We start from the raw sequence: 27,574 nt of genomic DNA on the forward strand, positions 1-27,574 counted from the left end.
GGGTGGAGAAGGAAATGGCAACCCACTCCAGTATTCTTGCCAGGAGAATATCATGGAGCCTGGCAGGCTATAATCCATGGGGTCACAAAGAGTCAGACACGACTGAGCAGCTGAGCACACACAGGGAAGGTTACAGGGAGGGCCTAAGACAATGGCTTAGGGGTTGGGAAGAGAGGTATAATGCTGGAGAAGGAGCCCTGGACCCAAACATGGTCTGGATCAGTCGTCTCCCTTTGCTGGGTCTGAACTGCCTCCAGCTCTGTTTTCAGAGAAGGAAACTGCATCAGGAAGGAAATAGTAATAGGCTTGTCTAGCTGAAGCAGAGCCTGAGTTGACATATAAAACAATTAAGGTGAGGAAGGCTGATGAGACATCTCGAAACCTGCATTCAGGAATCTCCCTGACTCAGAACAGGGCAGATGGTTTTTAACCACTAAATTCCTGTTGGTTTTTACCAATAAAATTCCAAGACCGTAACCGTCTCTTCCTCTCTTTAAACATTGGTTGGTTTGCTGAGTGTTACCACTGCTTGGGGGCAAGGAATCAAGACTGTGACAAACTATTTTAGACACTGGCAGCAGCAGCAGGTCTCTAGGAAGATAGTGTCTGGGAAGGCAGTCAAAGAAGGACTGCAGTTCTAGGAGGAACCAAAAAAAAAAAAAAAGGCATCTTCTGGGACTTCCCTTGTGGTCTAGTGGTTAAAAATATGCCTTCCAATGCCGGTGATGCCGGAGAAGGTGATGGCACCCCCTCTCCAGTACTCTTGCCTGGCAAATCCCATGGACAGAGGAGCCTGGTAGGCTGCAGTCCATGGGGTCACTAGGAGTCAGACACGACTGAGCAACTTCACTTTTCATTTTAATGCATTGGAGAAGGAAATGGCAACCCACTCCAGTATTCTTGCCTGGAGGATCCCAGGGACGGGGGAGCCTGGTGGGCTGCCGTCTATGGGGTCGCACAGAGACGGACATGACTAAAGCGACTTAGCAGCAGCAGCAAGTGATGCCGGTCTGATCCCTGGTCAGGAAACTAAGATCCTGCATGTCATGGGGCAACTGAGCCTGCCTGAGCCTGTCTGCCGCAACTAAGACCTAGTGCAGCCAAATAAATAAATAATTAAAAAATTTTTTCCAACATGCAGAATTAGAATCTCTGAATACAACACCTCGCTAGGCTTCTCTGATTTTGCGTGCTAAGTCACTTCAGTTGTGTCCGAGTCTTTGCGATCCCGTGGACTGTAAACCCCAGACTCCTCTGTCCATGGGATTCTCCAGGCAAGAACACTGGAGTGGGTTATCATTTCCTTCTCCAGGGAATCTTCCTGACCCAGAGATCGAACCTGTGTCTCCTATGTCTCCTGCACTGGCAGGCGGGTTCTGTACCACTAGTGCCACCTGGGAAGCCCCTCCTTTGTTTTTAGTGACTTCAAACTCAGGATGAAGGAAGGGCTGGTGAGTTGAAACCTGGCTTCTCCCTCAGCTCCATCTGGGGGGTCACGGCGGTGGTTGGCAGTAGTCTGCAGTCACCCATTGTTCAAATAAAGTCTTTGAGGATCCTAGCAAGCCAGCTGAAAGGGGTTTCTAGTTCCTTAGGCTAAAGGAAAGCAGAATGAGGAATTGCCTGATGGAGGCGGAAGATAGGAGGGAAACAGGAAGGATGTAAGGAGTCTAGGGACTGGCTTTTTCACTGTTTATGAAGGTCAAGGAGCTCAGTAAAACAGTCTGAGTTCTCTTTAAAGGACCTCAGTGTGTTTTTCCCCCTCTAGCCATACTGACACCAGAGTCTCAGCTTTCCAAACACACACACACACACACACGCGCGCACACACACACACACACACACACACACGGGGCAGTGGGGGAAGCAGGGGAGAAGCAGAGTGGAGGGAGAGAGAGAGATGAACATAGTAATTGTTTTCTCTGAGATAAGCCCCAAGCTCTGTTCTATTCTAAAGAAAGAACACTGTCTCTCTGTTGTTTTTCTTTCTTTCTTTCTTTCTTTTTTCCCTTCACCCTTCATGTTTTGTTCAGGGATGAATACTGAGAGGGAGGGAAAGAAAAGAAAGCTAACATTTACTGAGGGCCTCCTGTGTGCTGAGCACTTTTTCTCATCTACTATATTTCTTTTCATCTCCATGTTTTCATAAATGAAGAAGCTGCAGGGTCAGGGTGTTTCAGTCCTTTAAGGTCTCCCCGTTGTAAAACGCAGAAGTGGGATGTGAACTCTGTTCTGACTTTTAAGCCATGACTCTTCCCACACGGAAGGAGAATGAGTCAGGCCCACTGCAGGCCAGGAGCCACTGGGGACCAGATGAAGCTGCGTGCCTTAGAGCAGTGTTCTCAAACTTGAGCACACAGCAGGGTCTCCTGGAGGTCTTCTTAAAACCCAGATTGCTGGACCCGTCTCCAGAGATTCTGATCCTGTAGATCTGAATGGGGCCTGTAGATCTGAATGGGGCCTCCATGTTCTTAGTTAAAAAATGTTTTTGGGGAGTAGAGTTGATTTTCAGTGTTGTGTTTATTTCTCCTGTACAGAAAAATGATTTAGATATACATATGTGTGTGTGTGTGTATATATATATATATATATATATATACACTTTTTAAAAATTTACTTGCTTGTTGTTTTTGGCTGTGCTGGGTCTTCGTTGCTTCCCAGGCTTTTCTCTAGTTGGGGAGCACAGGCTCCAGGGCACGTAGGCTTCAGTAGTTGTAGCTCTCCAGCTCTGGAGCACAGGCTTAGTCGTGGTGGCACACGGGCTTAGTTGCTCTGACACAGGTGGACTCTTCCTGGACCAGGGATCGAACCTGTGTCTCCTGCATTGCCAGGTGGATTCTTTACACAGGACCACCAGGGAGGCCATATTTTTGTTTTTCATAGTCTTTTCCATTGTGGTATATCACGGCATATTGAATATAGTTCCCTTTGCTGTACAGTATGGACTGTGGCCCACCAGGCTCCTCTGTCCATGGGATTCTCTAGACAAGAATACTGGAGTGGGTTGCCATTTCCGTCTCCAAGGGATCTTGCTGACCCAGGGATCAAACCTGGATCTCCTGCATTGCTGGCAGATTCTTTACTGTCTGAGCCACCCGGGAAACCCATAGTAGGACATTGTGTTTATCTTACAACAGTTTGCATCTAAATTTCTAACAGTTGCATCCAGGGCCATACTTTGAGAATCATTGACTTTGGACCAGTGCATGGCCAGCAACAGAAGAGCATCTCCACATAGGTGGTCCAGTGACTATGGCGTCAGAACATGGCAGCGTCACTTCTGTGCACAGTGGCCAGCGCATCCCAAGTGGCCCTGGAATAGAATTCTCCACATTCTGAAAGCTGATAAAACCAGGATTTCTCGATTTCAGGTTCCATACGAGTTCGCCCACGGGCTTCCCTGGTGGTGCAGAGGTTAAAGCATCTGCCTGCAATGCGGGAGACCTGGGTTCGATCCCTGGGTAGGAAAGATCCCCTCGAGAAGGAAATGGCAATCCACTCCAGTATTCTTGCCTGGAAAATCCCATGGAGAGAGGAGCCGCCTGGTGGGCTACAGTCCACGGGGTAGCAAAGAGTCGGACACGACTGAACGACTTCACTCATGGGTTTGCCCACAGGACATTCTCTACTTCGTGCAGTTCCAGGATTCTGTACCTGTGAATTTGTCTCCTTGCTAACATGTACCTGTGACCCCAGAGTCACAGCACGCTGGCAGGGCTTCTGAGGATGTATGCAGATGCACCTAAGTGCTGCCCGAACACGTGCATGTTCCCAGTTGCAGTGGGGGGTGGGGTGGGGGTGGGGGGCGATGCTCACCTTCTCGGTTCAGCCTCTTCTGGAAACAAGTGTCCTACTCCATGTCTACTAGTGTTAATGACCCAACAACACGTATCTAAGAAGATGTCTTTAAACAGAAACGCACAGAGATGGTCAGTTGACAGAAATGGCAAGAGACTTGCAGGCCCCTCACCTGGAGCGACTTCACAGAGCGCGCCGACCCCAGGAAGTGCGGATTTCCTATGTATCTGAGGAATCTGAGGGGTAGGGGGCCACGACAGTTACTTAGAAAAGGAGAAAAACTTAACCATTGACTCAGAGACTACATAAGGCTTGTGTGTGTGTGTGTGTTAGTCGCTCAGCCATGTCTGACTCTTTGCAACCCTCCAGATCCTGTGGAGCTCACCAGGCTCCTCTGTCCTTGGGATTTTACAGGCAAGAACAATGGAGTGGGTTGGTGTGCCATCCTCCAGGGGATCGTCCCAACCCAGGGGTTGAACCCAGATCTCCCGCACTGCAGGCAGATTCTTTACCATCTGAGCCAGGCAGCTGCACATACGCATATATAAAGTCTGCAAAACTATGTCGTTCCTCTAGTTTCTGCAAGTGCAGAATATAGGAAAATATTAGTGATGACGGCTGATGTAACTGCCCAGCCTTTCCCTGCAGATGATGTTCTGTGTTGAACGAGTGGTCTGATGTCCCCACCTCCTCAGCTCTCTTTGGAGAGCGGTCAGAACCGGCTGTACTAAGGCCAGGCTTCTCACATTCCGTACCCGGGCCTCCAAGGAGGAAGGGCAGGGGCCTCGCAGCTGCTGTTTATCCCACTCTCCTTTGCAGCCGGAGGACAATGGACCTGCTGGTGGAGGGAGGAGAGGAGCGCTCCATTGTTGGCGCGGTGGAAAGCGGGGCTCTGGGCGTGGGGATCTCTGCGTGCTCCTCTCCTCCCATCCCGAGTTCTCTCAGGAGCTCAGCCGCTTTTCAGAGATGTGCTGTCATGCTGGGAAGTCAGGGGAGAAATCTGCTGTCCAGTGTAATGCTGAACCACACAGGTGCTAGGGACACTGTCTAGAACTCGGAGCACGCTTAGCCCGGAGGAGCCTCTCTCGCAGGCCTGGGTGGGCTCACTGTGCAGGGGTGAGGCGTCCCCAAGGAGAGGCCTTACTCACATGGATGGGATGGAGCAGGACTCCATCAAGTCAGGACAACGAAAGGTCATCTGTCAGTTCAGTGGATGTGAGCGCTCTCACTTCTTCCTTTTATTTTGTGTTCTATCTTGAAGGGTTTGTAACTTTTATACACATTGTCCGCCTCTGATCCATCCCAGCAGCAGGGCTGACTGCGCTCCTGGCTGTTCCCTTACTTCCACCATTAGGGGTATCTGATGGCCAGGGCGGAAGGGGCTGCACGTCACGCTCCCGGGTTTCACTCCCATGTGTTTTGCCTGGAGCCCCTGCTTGACGGAATGATGTCTTAGTCTCTTCTTTTGTGCATGGATCTTCTCGTCCCACCTCTCTCTGACCTGCTGCATGCCACCATCCAAGTCCTGCTACTACTTGTAATAGGTGTGCCTGCAGAGGTGGTCCCCCACTATGGATCTGTAGGGGTTGGGACTTGCAACGCCAGGAGGAAGAAAGAGAAAAGTAGTGGCGTCACTGGAAAAAGGAGAGGGAGCCGGAGTAAGAAGCGATTTTGCTACAAGTAAGATCCCAGAAATATTTAGAGAACCAGCTCCCAGGTCATGTTTCCAAATTGTTTTGTTTGTTGCCCTTTGATTTTAAAGTTCAATCGGACACTCTCTTCCCAGCCATTTGTGTTATTTTCTCTGAGTGTCTCATTTCTTACCTCTGTGCTGCCTTGCTCATCTTTCATTGTTCATTTTAGCCTCACTTTGAATCCTCACCCTCCTAGTTTCCCGCTGCTTCCACAGGTTCTAGAACCCCATCTTCACTCAAAGCATCTGTGGTGACAGTCACACATACAGAGCTGGTTATTGGTGTGATGCGATGGTGAGTGCTTATATGAGGCCGATTCTAGCGTGACCCCTGTCATAGGAGGAAGCTGGAGCACAGGGGGGTCAGTAACCTCACCAAGGTCACCCAGCTGAGGAGGACAAAGCCGAGGGTTCCTACCTAGCTGCTCTGTGCTCTTCACCAACCCACACAGACCGTCTTCTAGCAAATGACCTGCTTTGTACTAACATGGCCACATTTAAAAAAAATTTATTGTACTGAGGTATAGTTGATTTACAATGTATCAATTTTTTCTGTACAGCAAAATGATTCAGTTATACATATATATTCTTTCTCTTTCATATTCTTTCCCATTATGGTTTATCACCAGATGTTGAATACGATTCCCTGTGCTATACAGTAGGACCTTGTTGTTTTTCCATTTTGTATGTAATAGTTTGCACCTGGTAATCCCAAATTCCCAATCCATCCTTCCCCCAACCCCTACCCCCACCCCCTGCTTGGCAATCACAAGTTTGCTGTCTGTATCTGTGTGTCTTTCATTGTTGTTTTTCAGTCACTAAGTAGCGTCTCACTCTTTGTGACCCCCATGGACTGCAGCATGTCAGGCTCCTCTGTCCTCCACTGTCTCCTGGAGTTTGCTCAAACTAATGTCCATTGAGTCAGGGATGCTGTCTAAGCATCTCATCCTCTTTCGCCCCCTTCTCCTTTTGCCTTCAATCTTTCTCAGCATCAGTGTCTTTTCCAATGAGTCGGCTCTTTGCATGCGGTGGCCAGAGTATTAGAGCTTCAGCTTCAGCATCAGTCCTTTCCCCCAGCTTGGCAGTCACACACCCACTCTGTGTCTGTGAGTCTGTGCCGTAGACAAGTTCGTTTGTGTCATCTTTTAGATTCCACATATAAGTGATATCATATGGTAGCCTGGCCACCTTGTCTTTGGTGTTTGTGGTCAGCAGTCTTTCTCAGAAACTACTACGGTGGATATGGTGATCTGCTGCACAGACTCCCCTTCAAGGATGGAGATGTGGCCCCAGCTGCTGGCTTCAGAAGCCATCTCAGCTGCAGAGGGTCTCCAAGCTTAAAGTCATGTTCTTTCTAAGACAGCCCACATCCAGTGACCAAGAAAGGTGTGTAGACTGCTGTTTCGGCCCACCACAGAATTATGTGACAAGGCATTTTGGTTCCTGAGTGTCCTGCCGGGCTGGGCGAGACTGCCATCAACGCCTGCGTGGCAGCTCAACTCCTCCTTCTGCTCAATCCTGCTTCCTCCTCCACTACGGACCCCAAAGGCATTCTCCAATAAACTGAGACTGTTACCATGGGCCTCGGGCACTTGGAGAAGAGTACCATCTTCACTCTGTAGCCTAAATTAAAGGAAAGGGACAGATCTAAGGAAAAGCCAAGGCCAAAGAAAATATTGATGATGAGTTTTAAAGATGCCAGATTTATCACCTTGTATCACTTTAATCTAGTCTCCTCCATTGATCATTTCTGGGTGATTTTGTTATCCTCTGAAACTTTTATGTAACAGTATGGCAGTTCCTCAAAAAAATTAAAAATAGAATTACCTTATGATCCAGCAATCCTGCTTCTGGGTATGAACCCGAAGGAAGTGAAAAATATTTAATACACCCGTGTTCACAGCATCATGATTCACTGTAGCCGAAAGGTGGAAGCAACCCCAGATCCATCAGCAGATGACTAGGTAAGCAAAATGTGGTGTATGTGCATGCTGGAGTATTATTTAGCTTTCAAAAGGAAGGAGATTCTGACACATGCTGTAACATGGATGGACTGTGAAAGTATTATGTCAAGTGAAATAGGCCAGACACAGGAAGATAACTATTGTATGATTGCCCTCAAATGAAGTATGGACCAGTCAGATTCACAGAGACGGAAAGAAGAATGGTGGTGCCAGGGGCTGGGTTGGGGGAGGGGAGTTGCTGTTTAATGGGGGCAGAGCTTCAGTTTTACCAGACGCAGAGGGTTCTGGGGTTTGGTTGCACAATAGTGTGAATACACTCGATACTACCCAACTGCACACTTAAAAATGCTTAAGATGGCAGATTTTACGTTTGGTTTATTTTACCGCAATTCAAAAAAAAAAACTTTCATGTGGCAAGATGTCAAAATTAAATTTCAGCAAGGGAACATTTTAGAGAGCATGTCTCAGACTTTTTCCTGTGTACATAGTTCTCTGAAAATGGTCACAATCTGAGATCCTGCCTGGCGTAAGCCTTTGAAGGAGAGAGGTGAATCCCCCCACAGGATACGGCCAGAGAAAGACAAAGCCCTGAAAAATCATGGAAAAGAACAAGCAGGAAGTTCTCAGGGGAAACAGTGCCAAGTGCAGGAGGGCCCGCCACAGGGTTGGCCGTGCCTCGGCTGCAGGGACAGGCGCTTCTTGTGTCCAGCGAAGATGATCTGAAGGCAGGGACAGAGTGGAGAGTGCACCTGGGTTCCTGGCTGCACTCTCACTGGAGCAGGGGATGTGCCATGGTCAAAGGAAATGGCCAGGAAGAGTCATTTTCCGTGCCTCTTGGAGGAGGGCAGTCACAACAGCAGGTGCTAAACAGGAAGAAGCAAAGCAATGGTTTTGAAGTCCATTCAGCACCTAGAAGGGCTCAAAAACTGAGGTTTTAAAGGCAGAGGTGACAGGAGGGTGGAGGTGGGATGAATGGAGAGGTTGGGATTAACATAGATACTCTACTATGTGTAAAATAGATAACGAGAACCTTATTAGTTAATAGGAGTTGGTGATGGACAGGGAAGCCTGGCATGCTGCAGTCCATGGGGTCGCAGAGTTGGACCTGAGTGACTCAAAATTCTCCAAGGCAGGCTTCAGCAATATGTGAACCGTGAACTTCCAGATGTTCAGGTTGGTTTTAGAAAAGGCAGAGGAACCAGAGATCAAATTGCCAACATCCATTGGATCATCGAAAAAGCAAGAGAGTTCCAGAAAACATCTATTTCTGCTTTATTGACTATGCCAAAGCCTTTGACTGTGTGGCTCACAATAAACTGGAAAATTCTGAAAGAGATAAGAATACCAGACCACCTCACCTGCCTCCTGAGAAACCTGTATGCAGGTCAGGAAGCAACAGTTAGAACTGGACATGGAACAACAGACTGGTTCTAAATCAGGAAAGAAGTATATCAAGGCTGTATATTGTCACCTTGCTTATTTAACTTCTCTGCAGAGTACATCATGAGAAACCCTGGGCTGGAAGAAGCACAGGCTGGACTCAGGATTGTCGGGAAAAATGTCAATAACCTCAGATATGCAGATGACACCACCCTTATGGCAGAAAGCGAAGAAGAACTAAAGAGCCTTTTGATGAAAGTGAAAGAGGAGAGTGAAAAAGTTGGCTTAAAGCTCAACATATAGAAAACTAAGACCATGGCATCTGGTTCAATCACTTCATGGGAAATAGATGGGGAAACATTGGAAACAGTGGCTGACTTTATTTTGGAGGGCTCCAAAATCACTGCAGATGGTGACTGCAGCCATGAAATTAAAAGATGCTTACTCCTTGGAAGGAAAGTTATGACCAACATAGACAGCATATTAAAAAGCAGAGACATTACTTTGCCAACAAAGGTCCGTCTAGTCAAGGCTATGGTTTTTCCAGTAGTCATGTATGGATGTGAGAGTTGGACTATAAAGAAAGCTGAGTGCCGAAGAATTGATGGTTTTGAACTGTGGTGTTGGAGAAGACACATTGAGAGTCCCTTGGACTGCAAGGAGATCCAACCAGTCCATCCTAAAGGAGATCAGTCCTGGGTGTTCATTGGAAGGACTGATGTTGAAGCTGAAACTCCAATACTTTGGCCACCTCATGCAAAGAGCTGATTCATTTGAAAAGACCCTGATGTTGGGGAAAATTGAGGGCAGAAGGAGAAGAGGACGACAGAGGATGAGATGGCTGGATGGCATCACTGACTCAATGGACATGAGTTTGGGTAGGCTCCGGGAGTTGTTAAAGGTCATGGAGGCCTGGTGTGCTGCAGTTCGTGGGGTTGCAAAGAGACACGACTGAGCGACTGAACTGAATTAAACTGAGCAACTGAACTGAACAAATGAGAACCTGCTGTACAGCACAGGGGGCTCTACTCAGCACTCTGTGGCGACCTCAATGGACTTAGTGTTGTTTGCTCAGTCGTGTCTGACTCTTTGTGACTCCATGGACCATAGCCCGCCAGGCTCCTCTGTCCCTGGAGTTCTCCAGGCAAGAATACTGGAGTGGGTTGTCAGTTCCTTCTCCAAGGGAGCTTCCCGACCCAGGGATTGAACCAGGTCTCCTGTGGCTCCTTCACTGCAGGCAAATTCTTTAACATCTGAGCCAGGAAAGCCTGACCTAAATGGGACGAAAATCCCCAAAAGAAGGGAAATATGTACACATATAGCTGATTCACTTTGCTGCACAGCAGAAAACAATAACATTGTAAAGCAACCATATGCCAATAAAATTAGTAAAAGCAAACAACATGATACAAATAAAATAATACAAAAATATACAAATAAAAGCAGAGATGACAGAGCAGGATGGGTAGCCAAGTATCTGATTGAGGATTCTAGCCGCCTGCAGTAGAAGCTGAAGAGATACCTGGATGGCACATCTGAGTGTCTCCTGAATCAGGCGGTAAGCTGGCCTTGGCCTTGGCTCAGTACAACGAAAGAGCAGCCGACAAGGAGGTCAAGAGGGGAGCTCAACCTTGAAGGAGTTGGATTTCAGAGTAACCGGAGCCAACCACCCAGTCTGAAGCTGCTTTTCTCAAAGCATCGTCATCACCAGGCACGGACAGCAGCTGCAGATGCCCCCACTTGACACACAGGTGTGTGCTCATCACACACCTGTCCTGCTCATCACTTTGCCTTATCACATATTCCAGACGCCTGTAGAAAATTACTTTATTAAAGACGTTATCTGGGTGCCCTGGATGTACTGAAGGGGTTCCTTTGAAGGACTTTTAACATTATTCTCTTCCTTCCTTCCTTCCTTTCTTTTGGCACTGTTTTCTTTTTTTTTTAAATTGTGACAAAATACATAAAACATGAAATTTGCCATTTTAGTCATTTTTTAAAAAAATATTTATTTATGTGGCTGCACTGTGTCTTAATTAAAGCATGCAGAATCTTACCTGCAGCGTGTAGAATCTAATTCCCAGACCAGGAATTGAACCTGGGGACCCTGCATTGGGAGCACAGAGTCTTAGCCACTGGACCACCAGGGAAGTCCCTGTTTTAACCATTTTTTCAGTACTTTGCCTGGAAGATCACATGGACGGAGGAGCCTGGTAGGCTGCAGTCCATGGGGTCACTAAGAGTGGGACACGACTGAGCGACTTCACTTTCACTTTTCACTTTCATGCATTGGAGAAGGAAATGGCAACCCACTCCAGTGTTCTTGCCTGGAGAATCCCAGGGATGGGGGAGCCTGGTAGGCTGCCATCTCTGGGGTCGCACAGAGTTGTACACGACTTAAGTGACTTAGCAGCAGTAGCAGCAGCAAGTATGTAATTCAGTGACATTAATTACCTTCAGCATGTTCTACAACCATCACCAATATCTATTTCCAAAACTTTTTTGTGACCCAGCATGGACACTCTGTACCCGCTAAGCAGTAACCACCTCCCTCCCTCCCCAGACCTTGGTGTAACCTCTGGTCTACTTTCCGTCTCTAGGAATGTGTCTACTTCAGGTAACTCATATAAGCACATTCGTTCCTCTGCTTCTGGCTTAGTTTACATAGTCAACTTCTTCAAGGTTCATCCCTGTTGTTGCCAGCACCAGGATCTCCTTCCTATTTAGGACTGAATAATATGCCTGTGTTGGAGAAGGCAATGGCAACCCACTCCAGTCCTCTTGCCTGGAAAATCCCATGGACGGAGGAGCCTGGTAGGCTGCAGTCCATGGGGTCATGAAGAGTCGGACACGACTGAACGACTTCAGTTTCACTTTTCACTTTCATGCACTGGAGAAGGAAATGGCAACCCACTCCAGTGTTCTTGCCTGGAGAATCCCAGGGACGGGGGAGCCTGGTGGGCTGCCGTCTCTGGGGTCGCACAGAGTTGGACACCACTGAAGTGACTTAGCAGCAGCAGCAGCAATATTCCCGGGTATGGATGGGCCACATTTTGTTTATCCATCCGTCTGTGGAGCTCCGTTTGACTATGGTGAGTGATGCTGCCGTGAACATGGGTGCAAAGTATCTGTTTGAGTTCCTGCTTTCAATTCCTTTGGGTGTATACCCAGAAGTGGAATTACTGGATCATATGGTCGTACTATGTTTAGCTTTTGAGGAACTATCAAACTGTTTTCCATGATGGCTGCACTATTTTACATTCCCATCAGCAATACGCAAGTGTTTGAATTTCTCCATGTCCTTACCAACATTTGTTACTTTCATTTTTTAAAAGAATACATTATGTATAATAACCATTCCAGTGGCTGTGAAGTGATATCTGATTGTGGTCTTGATTTGTTTTTCCCTAATGACTGGGGATTTGATCGTCTTTTTATATGCTAACTAGTCATCTGAGTATATACTTTGAAGAAATATCTATTCAAGCCTTCTGCCCATTTTTATATTGAGTGGTTTTGTTGTTGTTGTTGTTGTTATTGAATTGTAGGCATTCTTTATATCTTCTGGGTACTGATTCCTTATATGATGTGAAAATATCTCCCCCCATTCTATTTTTTTTTTTAATGTTTATTTGTTTGGCTGTACTGGGTCTTAGTTGTGGTATAGGGGCATGAGACTCCTAGTCGCAGCATGTGGAATATAGTTCCCTGACCAGGGTTCAAAGCCGGGGCTCCTGCACTGGGAGCTCAGAGTCTTAGCTACAGGACCCCCAGGGAAGTCTTCCCCCATTCTGTAGTCTGTCTTTTCATTCTCTTGATAGTATTCTTGGATGCACAAATGTTTGTTCGTTTGTTTGTTTCTGAAAAATAACTTTTATTCTGAATCAGTGATAAACTACATATTCATCTGCCACTATTTCAAGTCACAGTTATATTGACATCTGTCCTTTGAAACACTGAACCGTTTTTTCTACAAAAAATATGGAACGCTTCACGAATTTGCCTGTCATCCTTGCACAGGGGCCATGCTAATCTTCTCTATATCGTTGATAATTTTAGTATATGTGCTGCCGAAGCAAGCACACACACATGTTCTTAATGTTGATCAAATCCAATTTATTAACTTCTGTTGCTTGTGCTTTTGTTGCCAGGTGCCAAGTCACTGTCAGATCCAATGTCATGAGAACTTCCCCTATGTTTTCTTCTAAGAGGTTTACAGTTTCAGCACTTATGTTTAGGTCTTTCATCTATTTTGAGTTAGTTTTTGTGTATGGAGTAAGGAAAGGAGCCAATTTCAGGCCTGTGACTATCTAGACTTCCCAGCACCTTTTGTTGAAAGGACTATCCTTCCCATTTCTTATTTTCTTTTATGTTTACATATGTTTAAGTTCCCTGCTAAGGTAGGAAAGTGAGGATTACTTAAACTGTAAGCAGTCGATGAGCAAAATATATTACATTTAGGTAAATACAATATTGAAACCAGATATCTCTTCTGTGGATCTGTGTTAATATTACAGATCTAAGTCTCACCTCTTCCATGATGCCTTACTTCTTCAGCCTGAAACAATTCTGTCCTGTATCAGACTCTTAGCTTTCATGGTCTATATTTTTTTGCATGAATTTTTATCTTTAAAAAAGTAATCATTATTATTATTATTTTAATGTTTTATCTAGTTACTTACTTATTTGGCTGCACCAGGTCCTTGCTGCAGTTTGTGAGATCTTTTTTTAGTTGTAGCATGTGGGTCTAGTTCCCCAACCAGGGGTTGAACCTGGGCCCCCTGCATTGGGAGTGTGGAGTCCTAGCCGCTGGACCACTGGGGAAGTCCTTTGTGTGGATTTTTTAATTGAAATGTATTTGACATTAGCACAGTGTAAAGTTAAGGTGTTTTAATTTTTAAAAAACTATCAATTGGCACTTTTTACTCCAGGGCCCCAATTATTTTTCTTACAAACTACAGAAATTTATTTTTCAGTGTTTGATGAGTCACTTCCTAGACTGCACCTTCTCTGTAGCTGGCAGACTGATGCTGGCAGGAAACCTTAGCTCCTCGTCGGTTTTCTCTGTAAGGGTTCTCAAGTGTCCTCAGGATGTGGTACCCAGGTGTCCCCAGAGGAGCGATCTAGGAGGCCGAGGAAGAGGCTCCCATGATCTCTTGGACAGCTCATTATGACTCACTGAATGTCAGGCTAAGGGTCCACGTTAGGCATGACTTTACACTGCAGCCTACCAGGCTCTTCCATCCGTGGGATTTTCCAGGCAAGAGTACTGGAGTGGGGTGCCATTGCCTTCTCCGTGCATGCATCCAATGTCCTCTAATGCAAGGTCAGGCTGAGAAGTCTCACCATCTGACGTCTGCAAGATGGAGGCCCTGGAGAGCTGGTGCAACAGCTCCATCCAAATCTGAAGTCCCAAGAACCAGAGGGGCCAATGGTATGAGTCCTGTGGAAAAGCCACTGGCTCTTCTTGGGCACAGTTCTCGGGGACCGAGATGGGGGATACCCACAAAATCCCCTCGGCCCTCAGGCACACACTGCCTGGGAGTGCAGGTGAGTCAGTGCCCCGTGGGGCGAACCTTGACCAGTGGGATCAGGAACCAGTCCTTCCTGAACAAAGTGGGTGGATGATTCTGAGGCCCTTCAGCACGGCTCCTCGGAAAGTGCTAAGAACACGCAGCCTCAGTTTCCTACAACAGTCTTCCCCAAAACACACCTTTATACTGGTTTTCCTCCTTTCCTGTCTCACCCTCCCCAGTTCCTGCCCACCTACCCCCACTCCCTACCGCCAACGCTTCTACTCAAACTTTGGTCTCAATCTTTGCTTTCCAGGAAGAACACAGGCTAACACAATAGCCCTAGTCTTCTGATAGCTCTTCTTTTTTTTTCAGTCAGAAACAAATGATTTCTTGTAAGCAGTGATACAAGACAAAAGGAAAGTAAATGTTAAGAGTTAGCAAGGAAGGGTATGGCTCTGTGATCAAGACAGAAATACTTGGCTTCTGTATCAGGCTCAGCAAAGGCAATAGCCTGAAAATAGCTGCTTTTATGGAATCAGCTGTTCTGAAGTCACTGTCAGTTGACCGGAAGCTGTAATTTCCCTGGTCTGTCCTTACAGCACCTCCGTCCAGGGCATTGTTCTATGCAGAGGCCGCCGGTGTGATAACTCCTCCTGTGTAACTGGGTTACATGCCAGCCTTTTGGTTTTCTAATCAAAGGTTTATTTCCTTATTTATTTCTTACTTGGCGGCTGCGCCATGTGGCATGCAGGATCTTAGTTCCCTGACCAAGGATCGAACCCATGCCCCTGCAGTGGAAGTTTGGAGTCCTAACCACTGGACTGCCGGGGCAGTCCCATTCCTTATTTGTTTTTAAAATGTACAATTTACTGCTTTTTCAGTATATTCACAAAGTTGTACAATCGTCTCCGCCATCTAACTCCCAAATCTTCTCATCTCTCCAAACAGAAACCCGTGTCCATAACCCATCACTCTCAGATCCCCACCAACCACTAGTCCACTCTCTATCTCATAAATTGTCCATTCTGGACACCTAATATTAATGGAGTCGTACATGACCTTTTGTGTCTGGATTTTTTCACTTAGCCTAATGGTTTCAGGGTTCATCTATGTCATAGGCTGGGTCAGTACTTCTGAGTTCCTACTTCCTGACACCAGCCAATTCTTTGCCACCAGCTGGTTGCCCAACAATTTTATTCAGTTATTGCACTAACTCCTGGAGTTAGCTCAGACACCACAGATGAAGTACTCAGTCCCACAAGACATGAAAATCCAGCTGCATATGGGGTGCCCAGTCTACTTGCATTTCTGCCCAGGCAGCTACAAATTCAGAGGTTCCTATGATCCCCTCCCCCACTTAAGTTTGATACCTCAGTGGGATGACTCCAGCTCACAAGTCGGGAGAGCACTTGACTTACTAGTTTGCTGTAGAGACCACAGCTCGGCACAGACATGGAAGAGGTGCAGGCGGTGAGGTATGGTGAGGCCTCTCAGGGCACACCCCCTGCCAGCACTTTGATGTGTCCATCAACCCAGAAGCTCTCTGAACCCTGTTATTTAGGGGGTTTGCGGGAGTTGATGATGCGATTGATTCAATCATTAGCCATTGGTCATTGAACTCAATCTCCTGCCTTCTTCCCTCCCTGATGTTGGGCATGGACCTGAAAGCTGCAACCCTCTTACCATAGGTTGGTCTTTCCTGCTGCCAGCTTCCATCCTGAAGCCACCTAAGAGCCACCAAGAGTCAGCTCATTAGCATAGACTCAGATGTGATTGAAAGGGGATGGTTATCAATAATAGAAGACTCTCCTATCACTTAGGAAACCCCAAGGACTTTAGGAGCTCCATGCCAGGAACCAGGGACAGGGACCAGACATATATTTACTATTGTTCCATAATACTTTATTCCTTGTTATGGCTGAATAGTATTCCATTTGTTTATCCATTCCTCAGTTGAGGGACATTTGGTTTGTTTCTGCCTTTTGGTTATCGCAAATAGGGATGGCAGAGCCTGGTGGGCTGCCGTCTATGGGGTCGCACAGAGTCAGACATGAGTGAAGCAACTTAGCAGTAGCAGCAGCAGAACAGAACATTTATATGTAAGTTTTATGTTTTCTTTTCTCTTGGGTAAATACCTAGGAATAGAATGGTAACTCCCATGTTTAACTTTTTCAGGAACTGCCAAGCGGTTTCCCAAACACTTGTATTTTTTTAAAAAATAAAAACTCTCTATATACATTATTTTGGGCTTTCCCAGTGGCTTAGCAGGAAAGAATCTGTCTGCAATGCAGGAAATGAAGGAGATGTGGGTTCGATCCCCGATCGGGAAGATCTTCTGGAGAAGGAAATAACGACCCGCTGCAACAATCCCATTCTTTCCTGGGAAACCCCATGGACAGAGGAGCCAGCGGGCTACGGGCCACAGAAGAGTCTGAAGCGACTGAGCACACACCATTTAGGCTTTATCTCCCCGTGAACCTTGTAAACTCTTTGAAAGAAGGATCAGCATTTTCCAGTCTCCTGAAACCACCACAGGGTTTCTCCTAATGCCTTACTCCTCAGCATTTGTGTGTGGTCATTTAACAGGACAGTGTGCCCTTTGCCTTGGTTACTGCTGTTGTGCACCCGCTCAGCTGTGTCTGACTCTCTGCGACCCCCTGGCCTGCAGCACGCCAGGCTCGCCTGTCCTTCACCACCTCTTGGAGCTTGCTCAGATTCAGGAGCAACACCAGTCTTGCTATCAGCGGGTTGGTGGACATATACACGGCTTTCTTTGCTTCCGTGCTCTCCTTGCTGGAGGAACGCACGGTTGGTGTGTATATGTCGTAGAAACGGTCAGAGTGTGGTGATGGTATTTGGGTGGTGGCTAAGAGGGAGTGGGCTTCCCTTGTAGCTCCGTCGGTAAAGAATCTGCCTGCAGTGCAGGAAACCTGGGTTTGATCCCTGGGTTGGGAAGATCCCCTGGAGAAGTAAACGGCAGCCCACTCCGGTATCCTTGCCTGGAAAATCCCATGGACAGAGAAGCCTGGTAGGCTGCAGTCCACAATGTCGCAAAGAGTCGGGTACGACTGAGCGACTAACGCTTACTTGCTTAAGAGGGAGTGGGGTTAGAAGGAGTGGCTTCTTCAGTTCACGTGCTTGTTCAGACCCCGGAGAATGTTGATCAGTTCTCACTCAAAGCGATGTCTCCACTCACGTGAAATATGTGTACTTTGAGGGGATCTATTTATGTTCCACTGGGAGTCATCCTTTCCTGTCAGGAATCTCACCTGCTGCTTTGTCTGTTTGGTCAGATTCCTGGCACATTTTTGTTTCCTGTTGTTTAGTAAAGGTGCTTTTTCTGGGATGTACCAAACCTGATTTTTTTTTCCTTTTGATTCAATATATTGAGAAAGAAATGGGAAGGTCAGATCCATTCTAGGAGTGCTTCGGGTTGTGTGTTAAATAGCCTTTCATTTTGAAACACAAGGACAGGATTGTAATAAAAGGACAATGAACAGTAAAAACAAAAACAAAAACCCAACAACAAAACAAACAACAAAAACCAAAGTGATGTGTCCAGTTTTTACTGTACTCATGTCTGGCAGTATCTTCCCTGTACCCTCAGCTCATCTCAGCTCTCCATTCATGGAGAGCCTCACCCCAGGCGTTAATCAGGCAGGACTCTTCCATTGGCACGTGACAAAAAAGCCAACTTCAACTTCCTCGTGAGAAAAGACAAAAGCAGAGGAGCAGTTTCTCGGCTGTAGGTCTCAGAGTTATCATCTTCAGCGAACCCGGGTCCACCATTGTCAGATGGATTGCTCATGTCCACTGTCCCCTTGAGTCTGTGGGCTCTGTTTTCTCCTGTCTTGACTTTATTCTCAGAAAGATTCTTTCCCTGGCAGCACGTCGTCCCCCAGAAGCTCCCTCTGCTGCTCACTGTCTCTTTGACATAAATCCTAGGAAGCAAGGCAACGACCAGGAGCTCAGCTGGTCAGAGGAGCCCATGGAACTCGCACTCCTCGTCCCACCACCCACCCGAGAGGGGAACGGGAGTGAATGAATGAAAGAAAGAGGGGGCAGGAAAGAAATGAGAACTAGCAGGCCTTTACTTGGTAACCAAGCCACCATCTTGGAAACCACCCTCTCAAGAGAAACGTGGCTCCTTGTTGACCTTCTCACTGCATTCGAGACAGGAGGCTCTGTGTGCCAGGCCCATGCTGGGCTTTGGCAGGGGCGGGCAAGACACTGGAGCTCGAGGGAGAAGGACAGCTGGTTGCTGGTGAGGCTGGAGGAAGGCCTGGAGCAACTCCTTCGTCGCTGGGAACCCAAGCCTCTTGGGAGCAGTCACACGAGGATGGCCTTAGCTGGGGGTGCGCAGAAACTGGCCAAGTTCACAGTCAGCCTCTTTCAGCCTGGACAACCTTTGAGAGAGGTGTGTCTGTCTTGAATTGCAGAAATGAGCTGCAGCAGAGGGGAGAACCAACATTTCTTATGGTTGCAATGTGCAGATGGTGTCAAAACATGTTGCCGCATCTATGTTGCGCCAACCTTGAGAAAGCAAGGCTCAGCGCAGCCATGAACAGAAGACGTAATTTTGGGTTGAGAACTTAAGGAGTTCCAGCATGGCTCCTCCAGATAAATTTATTTTGCTTGTTTACTCCACTGCGGTTTTCACTTTTTTTATTTGAGTGGAAATGCACATTTTCCTGGTCATTAAAAAAATAAGATGTACAGGTTTAAAATTCAAGCAGTACAGAAGAGTAAGCAACGCTAAGCAATGATATGGACATGGGGAGCCTCCATTATACAAACACGTACAGTCTTGCTCATTCATCTATATATTTGGTGTTTAGTTTAATAGCTAAGTCATGTCTGGCTATTTAGTTTAATAGCCCACCAGGCTCCTCTGTCCATGGGATTTCTCAGGCAAAAATACTGGAGTGGGTTGCCATTTCCTTCTCCTGGGGATCTTCCCGACCCAGGGATCAAACCCATGTCTCCTGTGTTGTAGGTGGATTCTTTACTGCTGAGCCACTGAACACTATTCCAGTGAAAATGCCTTCAGAACTTTTTTACAGCTAGACAAGGTGATGCCAAAGTAAATGCTGAAAGGTAAAGGTGCAAAAATTGTGATAAAATTCTGAAAAAGAAAAGTAGGGTAAAATTAGCCCTAGAAGATTGAAATATATTATAAAATGACCATTATTAAAAGTTTGCCAGTGACACAGATATAGACAGATTAGTGGTATAAACTAGCTATTCATAAATAGATCCAAATATACATGTGGGCTGTATGTGTTTAAGATAAAGGTAGATATTTATATCTAAAGGTAGAATTTCGGGATTGGGGGGTGGGGAGATTACTAATAAATGGAATTGAAACATTTAACATACTATCTAGAAAAACAATGCCTCCCGCATTGCAGGCAGACACTTTAACCTCTGAGCCACCAGGGAAGCCCTAGAAAAACAAAACAAAACTGGATCCCTACCTCATTCCTCATATTCCAAAACAAATTCCAGATATGTCAAATGTGTTAGTATTAAATTGCTTCAGTCGCGTCCGACTCTTTGCAACCCTATGGACTATAGCTTGCTAGAGTCCTCTGTCCATGGGATTCTCCAGGCAAGAATGCTGGAGTGGGTTGCCATTTCCTCCTTCAGATACTTAGATGCTAAAGTATCAAATACTTAGATGTTAAAAATAAAACCATAAAAGTAAAACATTGGGAGAATTTAAGAAAATAATCTTGGGTGATATCATGGGCTGAACTGTATTTCCTCAGTATTCATATTTTGAAGTCCTAACCCCCAGGATCTCAGAATGTGACTGTTTGGGGAGATAGGGAAGGTAATTAAATTTAAAATCAGGTCGAGGCAGTGGGCTCTAATCCAGTATGTTGCTGCTGCTCCTGCTCAGTCGCTCAGTCATGTCCGACTCTGTGTGACCCTGTGGACTGTAGCCCACCAGGCTCCTCTGTCCATGGGGAGTCTCCAGGCAAGAGTATTGCAGTAGGTTGCCATTCCCTCCTCCAGGGTATCTTCCCAACCCAGGGATTGAACCCTGGTCTCCGGCATTGCAGGTAGACTCTTTACCACGGAGCCACCAGGGAAGCCCATTGTCTGATATAACTGGTGTCCATATAAGAAGAGATTAGGACATAGACGCTCATAGAGACAAGACACGGGAAGAAGGCAGCTAGCTGTGTACAGCCAAGGAGAGAGGCCTTAGAAGAAACCAACCCTGATAATACCTTGTTCTTGGACCTCCAGCCTCCAGAACTGCGAGGAGATAAATTTCTGTTGTTTAAGCCACCTTGTCCACGGCACTTTATTACGGCAGCCTTGCAGGCTCATACAGGTGACTAAGATATTCTCAGCAGCGTATGACATTCAGAAGCTGTAGAAGAAATGCTTGATAAATTTGACTACTTAACAATTTAAAATTTCTGCACACAGAAATAAAAAACCAATGACAACAATGAAACCTATGACAACAATGAAAAGCCTCCCCAAATTAAAAAGACAACACACCAGAAAAATATATGACACCCCAAGGGCTAAATTCTTTTATTAAAAAAAGAGCCCTTGATTGCCAGATCATCCTTCCTTTCTTTCGTTTTCTTCCTTTTTTCCTTCCTTCCTGATGGTTTCCTGTTGAATCCTAATTTCAGTTGTAAGCACCCTGTACAACCTGACACTGTGTGGGGCTCCTAGTTTAGAACCTGTAGACCTGTAGTCTAGACACCCACCACAGGGTGGTGGACCTTCAGCGGATCCGTGGACCTACATCCTTTTAAGTTCTCATGCCATTGAGAGATGGAGAATTGGGGTTTCTTCCCAGACACCCAGAATCATACATACACATGTGCACACACACACACACCATGAATATTAACTCTCCAATACAGTGCTCTTTGGAGCAGCCTTATACTGAAGAAACTATTTCCTTATAAGCACTGTGATGCTTACTGACCTGGGTGGGAGCAGCCCTCGAGTCGCGGAACAGAGCCGAGTCAGCCACTTCCTTTGCTCTCACCTACCAGAGGCCCACCTGCCTGGGAAGCAGCCTCATGGAGCTGTGGCTGATGGTTGGCTGCAGAGAGAGCCAGAAGAGGCTCTTAAAAAATCCCTTCTCTGTGCTTTAGGCCAAATCACACTCCCAGGCAGAAGTCTCCAGAAGGGAGAGAAGAAACAGGAAAATTTGTGATCCCCAGGAATCCCCTCCCATGAGCAAACATGAGGTGAGGGGAGGGGCAGTGTGCTGTCTGTGGGGGGCAGGGAGGATGAGCGGGTAAAAATGTACACTTCACACAGTTAACTGTGGTTAATCTCGGGCAGGGAGACTTGGAATGATTTTGATTTTCTTTTTAATTTTCTGTATTTTCTAGGGTAAAATTGGATTGCTTTTCTAAACACGAGAAAGAACAATAAATGTTATAAAAATCATTTTGTATGTGAATCTTACCTTCCTAACTAGACCATATAAACTCCGTAAAGTCTTGGGTGTTTCCCAGACTGAAGTCACTTGGGCAGAAGATGCTTTGCCCGGGGTTAGAATGACCCATGGAGCCATCTGGGCAGCAGGATCGGGGGACTAGGTGTGTGTCACCTGCATCTGATCTCAAAGGCATGTCGTCGCCCCCACTGTGCACCTGGCCTCATGGTGCAATGTTCCAGGGCTCCGTTACTTGTGTTGCTTTTTGTTTTATTTTATTTATTTTTGTCTGTGCTGGGTCTTCATTGCTATGTGCAGGCTTTCTCTAGTTGTGACAAGTGGGAGCGGGGGCTACTCTTTGTTGGGATGCACGGGCTTCTCATTGCAGTGGCTTCTTGTTGCTGAGTGTGGGCTTCAGTAGTTGCCCCACTATGGGCTCAGTAGTTGTGGCTGGAGGGCGTTAGAGCATGGGCTTAGTAGCAGCATGTGGGCTCAGCAGTTGTGGGGCACGGGTTCAGTTTCCCTGCAGCATGTGAAATCTTCCTGGACCAAGGATCAAACCTGTGTCCCCTGCATTGACAGGTGGATTTGTTACCACTGAGCCACCAGGGAAGTCTGGTGCTGCTTTAAACTTTGAGTGGTACTTCCTGGTCCATTAAAAGGTTGCCACTCACAGGTTTAACATTGGTTGGTGTGAATATCATCCATCAACTTGAATGTTATTTTATGCAAGATATCCTCTCTGATTTCCTCACTGAGAAGTAATCATTCCTTCCTCTTAAGTTTCATCACATGTGATTCCTACCACCATAGCATCCATCACCTTCTAAATTTGTGTCAAGTACACACACATCTTATCTCCTCTCCCAAGTGATGTGTTTTCTGAAATCAGGATCCATCCTTCTCTTTACAAGGACACCACCCTATGAGGTAGGTGTGTTATCTCCACTTTACAAGTGAGAAACATGAAGACCCAGAAGGGTAACAACATCTAGTCCAGTCGATTAGTATCTAGTGTAGTAGATCTTTGGGCTTCCCAGGTGGCACAGTGGTAAAGAATCCATCTGCTGATGCAGGAAATACAAGAGACATGAGTTTGATCCCTGGGTCAGGAAGAGCCCCAGGAGAAGGGCATGGCAACCCACTCCAACATTCTTGCCTGGAGAATTCCATGACAGAGGAGCCTGGTGGGCTACGGTCCATGGGGTCACAAGAGTTGGGCTGAGCACACACAGCACACACATAGTAGATCTTCAGTAGTCATGCTGCTGAGTGATGGAGGCTGGATTCACATTCAGGTTGTCTGACCCAAGTCTGCGCCCTTCCTTCCTGGGCCTCAGCACTCCCCAGCCATGCTCCCTGCACACCGCAGGCAGCAACAGTGCAGTAGATACTCATCAAATAAGTTTATTAACCCGTGATACAACAAGAAGGCTGGGCAGCTGGTGGAAGACCCTCCCAATTTCCCACGCCTCCTCTGATGGCCAGCATTAGGCCAGTTTAGATAGTAAAGGATTTCAGAGTAAAGTCAGGGGACACTAAAGAGCTAGATCTGCCTCCAGACCACCATCAGACCAAGTCTGACCAGTGCAGACATGAGTTGTATTAAGCTAGGACACTGCTTCACAATCATACGGAAACCTAGCTAAGCCAGCAACTTCCTAAAGAGGAGAGGTTACACATCTCAGAGAACAAAATTATGTCACTCTTTGAACCTTGGTGTTGACTGTGTGTTGGGGGTGGGGGAAGGGCATATATATTGTACATGTTATACACACATACTGGAGTAGAAAATAGTCTTGCCTGGAGAGTCCCATGGACAAAGCCTGGAAAGGGTTGCAAAGAGTCAGACGTGGCTGAGCACACACTATACACACACATGCACACACACACACACACATATAGTGAGGTTTAATGAGAGCATGTGAAGGGCCTGGCACAGAGTGTGGTACCCAGAGGAACTGCACACCTACGAGCCCTGCCTTATGCTCCACCCTCATTTCCCAGCTAAGCCACAGGAAGGCACACAGCCAGGGGAGAGATGAGTGCCAGTGATAAAACAGATGAGGACAGCTGGTGATAAGAGAGATGCTGGCCCAGCTCCACAGGACTCAGTGGATGTGAATCAGAGGTGGTGAGGTCCACTGCCAAGACCCCAGAGAGCAGCTTTTATTCTTATGAGAAAAGTCTGTCAGGAGAGGGGTGAGGGAGAGATCTGCTGGAGGAAAGTGGAGGCAGTTTTCTCCCAGCAGAGGGTGAAATCAGTTCCTGGGATGTCTTCCTGGTAACAAGTGACTGGTTTGTTAGCCAGGACTGGATTAGGTCAGGGGTATTTAGCCATCTACACCTCTCGCTGGGTTCTCAGCACCTTAGTGAGGAATAACAGGAAGGTTAATTGCAGGAACCTGCCAGTCTGCTCATCCCACATCAACCAACCAACCCTGGATGGTTGCTCTCATTCCAGAAGCTGCTTGGTCTCCAGCCTCTGTGAAGTGTGCCCATCTGCCTGGAAGAAGGCAGTCCAGGCCATGTTTTCCCCAAGCAGTAGAAAAAGCCAGGCTGAACAAAGCAAGAAGTCTGTCCTAAGAAACTGGAAGTTTACTTAAAAGATATTTCAACAACCTATGTCTTTGGCAAGTCTACCCTGAAACATACTCCTAGGAGGAGATATGCATGCAGGGTGTTGGGGTTATCTTTATTTTTGAAGTTTTATTTTTATGTGGACTATTTTAAAAGTCTTCATTGAATATCTTACAATATTGCTTCTGTTTTATTTATTTTTGGCCATGAGACATGTGGGATCTTAGTTCCCCAACCAGGGATTGAACCCGTACACCCTGCGTTGGAAGGTGAAGTCCCAGCCACTGGACCACCAGGGAAGTCCAAGTTATTTTTGTTCTTGTTGTTGTTTGGGAGGTGGAGTGTCCTCTCAGGAACAACATGTGAACAGCAGTAAAGGAAGCAGTTTTGGGCAGAGGGAGGAGGTGAGTTTGCATGCTACAGCACCAGGGCCTCTGCTGAGCCCCCGGTGGCTGGACAACAGTGCAGAGTTGTCTCCAGTAAAACACGGTGTGGCCTTGCATCCCCAGTGACCAACCACTGCATGCTGGCCGCCCCAGAGAGGGGCAGAATCTTGTGCAAGGCAGCCCCCTCACCCTCCCTGACCCTTCGGAGGGGGCTCAGCTGTGAACCACCAGCAGCTAACGCCTCAGCGGCTGGAACCTTCTCTAACCCACCACGAGGTGGTGAGCCACGTTCAAAGTTCAAAATCTAGGGAAAGTGTCAGACTGTCATGATTTTAGAGAGTAGTCATGAAGGAAAAATGAAGAGAAGCCCACTTAGGAGCGGAGATTTGGGAAGGGCCATTGTGTAATTGGCAGCTTTCCAGAGTGCTGATGGGCTAGAGCCTGGCCCAGGTGGCCTGAGTACAGGCCTGCGAGGTCTGGGGTGTGATGGGGAAAGCTGCATGTTCCTTGTCAATTAAGGAAGTAGAATCAATGGACTGCTACACCTGGGAACTTACCCCATAGCCCAGAATCAGAGTAGTCACTCAACAGATGTCTTTTTGAATTAAATAGTGTTTCACTGGTTTGGAGTTTCTGTCTGAGGGATCCGTTGGTGCTCTTTGTGAAAAGTGTGGGTTTTCTTCCCAGAGTGCACATGCACCAGTATGCCCACCTTGATTTAACTGTATAGGGGTCTAAAAGTCCTATTCATAACACAGGTCAAGCCCTAGGAAGAAAAGGTAAGAAGATGAGAGTTTGTTAGATCTTGACAAAGGAAAACAAAAACCCCACAACTGAACAACCAACCTTATCCATCCAATGGCTCCCTCTGAGGCTGACCCTTTACATTCCCCAAAACAGGCACCAACCAAATCCAAAGGACACGCGTCTCAGCAATTGTACAGCTATACTGGTGCATGTGGCTGAGTATCTCTTCTGCACACAGAAGGCTTCCGGTAAATGATTGTTGGATTGAATTTCATTGCTTTGGTAGTCCTGGCCTTGACATCTGATGGCTTTCTTTCAAAAGTCAGGTTACTTTTTCTTGCCAAAATATGACCATGACCATTTTTCCTCCTTAAAATAATCCAATGGGAGTCATCGAGTAATTTTGAACAAATTCAGGGCAGTCCATTCTTACCTGCATTGTCCAATGTCACTAGCCACGCATTTAAGGTTGCTGGATAAAAAACTGGACACCAGTTACATTTGAATTTCTGATAATTAAAGACTAAATTTGTAGTGTAATTGTGCCCCATGCAATATTTGGGTTATCCTTACACTACAAAATTATTGGTTGCCTACCCGAAATTAATAATTAACTCTGCATCCTATATTTTTATTTGCTTTTTCATTCCAATCCCAAAGAAAGGCAATGCCAAAGAATGCTCAAACTACTGCACAATTGCACTCATCTCACACGCTAGCAAAGTAATGCTCAAAATTCTCCAAGCCAGGCTTCAATAGTATGTGAACCGTGAACTTCCAGATGTTCAAGCTGGTTTTAGAAAAGGCAGAGGCACCAGAGATCATTGCCAACATCCACTGGATCTTTGAAAAAAGTGAGAGAGTTCCAGAAAAACATCTGCTTCTGCTTGATTGACTATGCCAAAGTCTTTGACTGTGTGGATCACAACAAACTGTGGAAAATTCTGAAAGAGATGGGAATACCAGACCACCTTACCTGCCTCCTGAGAAATCTTTATGCAGGTCAGGAAACAACAGTGAGAAATGGATATGGAACAACAGACTGGTTCCAAATTGGGAAAGGAGTACATCAAGGCTGTATATTGTCCACCCTGCTTATTTAACTTATATGCAGAATACATCATGAGAAATGCTGGACTGGATGAAGCACAAGCTGAAATCAAGATTGCTGGGAGAAATATCAATAACCTCAGATATGCGGATGACACCACCTTTATGGCAGTAAGCGAAGAAGAACTAAAGAGCCTTTTGATGAAAGTGAAAAAGGAGAGTGGAAAATGTTCGCTTAAAGCTCAACATTCAGAAAACTAAGATCATGGAGTCTGGTCCCATCACTTCATGCCAAATAGTTAAGAAACTATGGAAACAGTGAGAGACTTTATTTTGGGGGCTCCAAAATCACTGCAGATGGTGACTGCAGCCATGAAATTAATAGATGCTTGCTCCTTGGAAGAAAAGTTACAACCAACCTAGACTGCATATTAAACAGCAGAGACATTACTTTGGCGACAAAGGTCCATCTAGTTAAAGCTATGGTTTTTCTAGTAGTCATGTATGGATGTGAGAGTTGGACTATAAAGAAAGCTGAGCACCGAAAAATTGATGCTTTGGTGTTGAACTGTGGTGTTGGAGAAGACTCTTGAGAGTGCCTTGGAGAGCAAGGAGATCCAGCCAGTCCATCCTAAAGGAAATCAGTCCTGAATATTCATTGGAAGGACCAATGCTGAAGCTGAATCTCCAATACTTTGGCCACCTGATGTGAAGAACTGAATCATTGGAAAAGACCCTGATGATGGGAAGGAGGAGAAGGGGATGCACAGGACAAGATGGTTGGATGGCATCACTGACTCAATGGACATGAGTTTGAGTAAACTCCGGGAGATGGTGATGGACAGGGAAGCCTGGCATGCTGCAGTCCATTGGATCACAAAGAGTCGGACACAACTGAGCAACTGAACTGAATTCTGGTAACCCTACACACATGGCTAGCTAAACTTAAATTAATTGAAGTGCATAAACATTTTAAAATTTATTTTCTCAGCCTTGCTCACTATATTTCAAGAGTTCAATAGCCATCTTGAATAGCACAG

The 27,574-nt window shown here is 46.3% G+C and overlaps 1 long non-coding RNA gene and 2 other non-coding genes across 3 annotated transcripts in view; 1 reads left to right on the plus strand and 2 right to left on the minus strand.

Annotated features, from left to right (window-relative positions):
- Nucleotides 1-27,574, plus strand: part of LOC132659499 (uncharacterized) — a 59,945-nt gene that overhangs the window by 15,595 nt on the left and 16,776 nt on the right. The gene's annotated exons all lie outside the window — the stretch shown is intronic.
- TRNAG-CCC (transfer RNA glycine (anticodon CCC)) lies at nucleotides 10,910-10,982 on the minus strand. The gene has a single exon. It is a non-coding gene; the product is annotated as a tRNA-Gly (tRNA).
- On the minus strand, nucleotides 12,808-12,915 carry LOC114114161 (U6 spliceosomal RNA). Its single transcript, XR_003589000.1, has one exon. It is a non-coding gene; the product is annotated as a U6 spliceosomal RNA (small nuclear RNA).

This window comes from Ovis aries, chromosome 3 (genome assembly GCF_016772045.2).
Source record: "Ovis aries strain OAR_USU_Benz2616 breed Rambouillet chromosome 3, ARS-UI_Ramb_v3.0, whole genome shotgun sequence".
Taxonomy (NCBI): domain Eukaryota; kingdom Metazoa; phylum Chordata; class Mammalia; order Artiodactyla; family Bovidae; genus Ovis; species Ovis aries.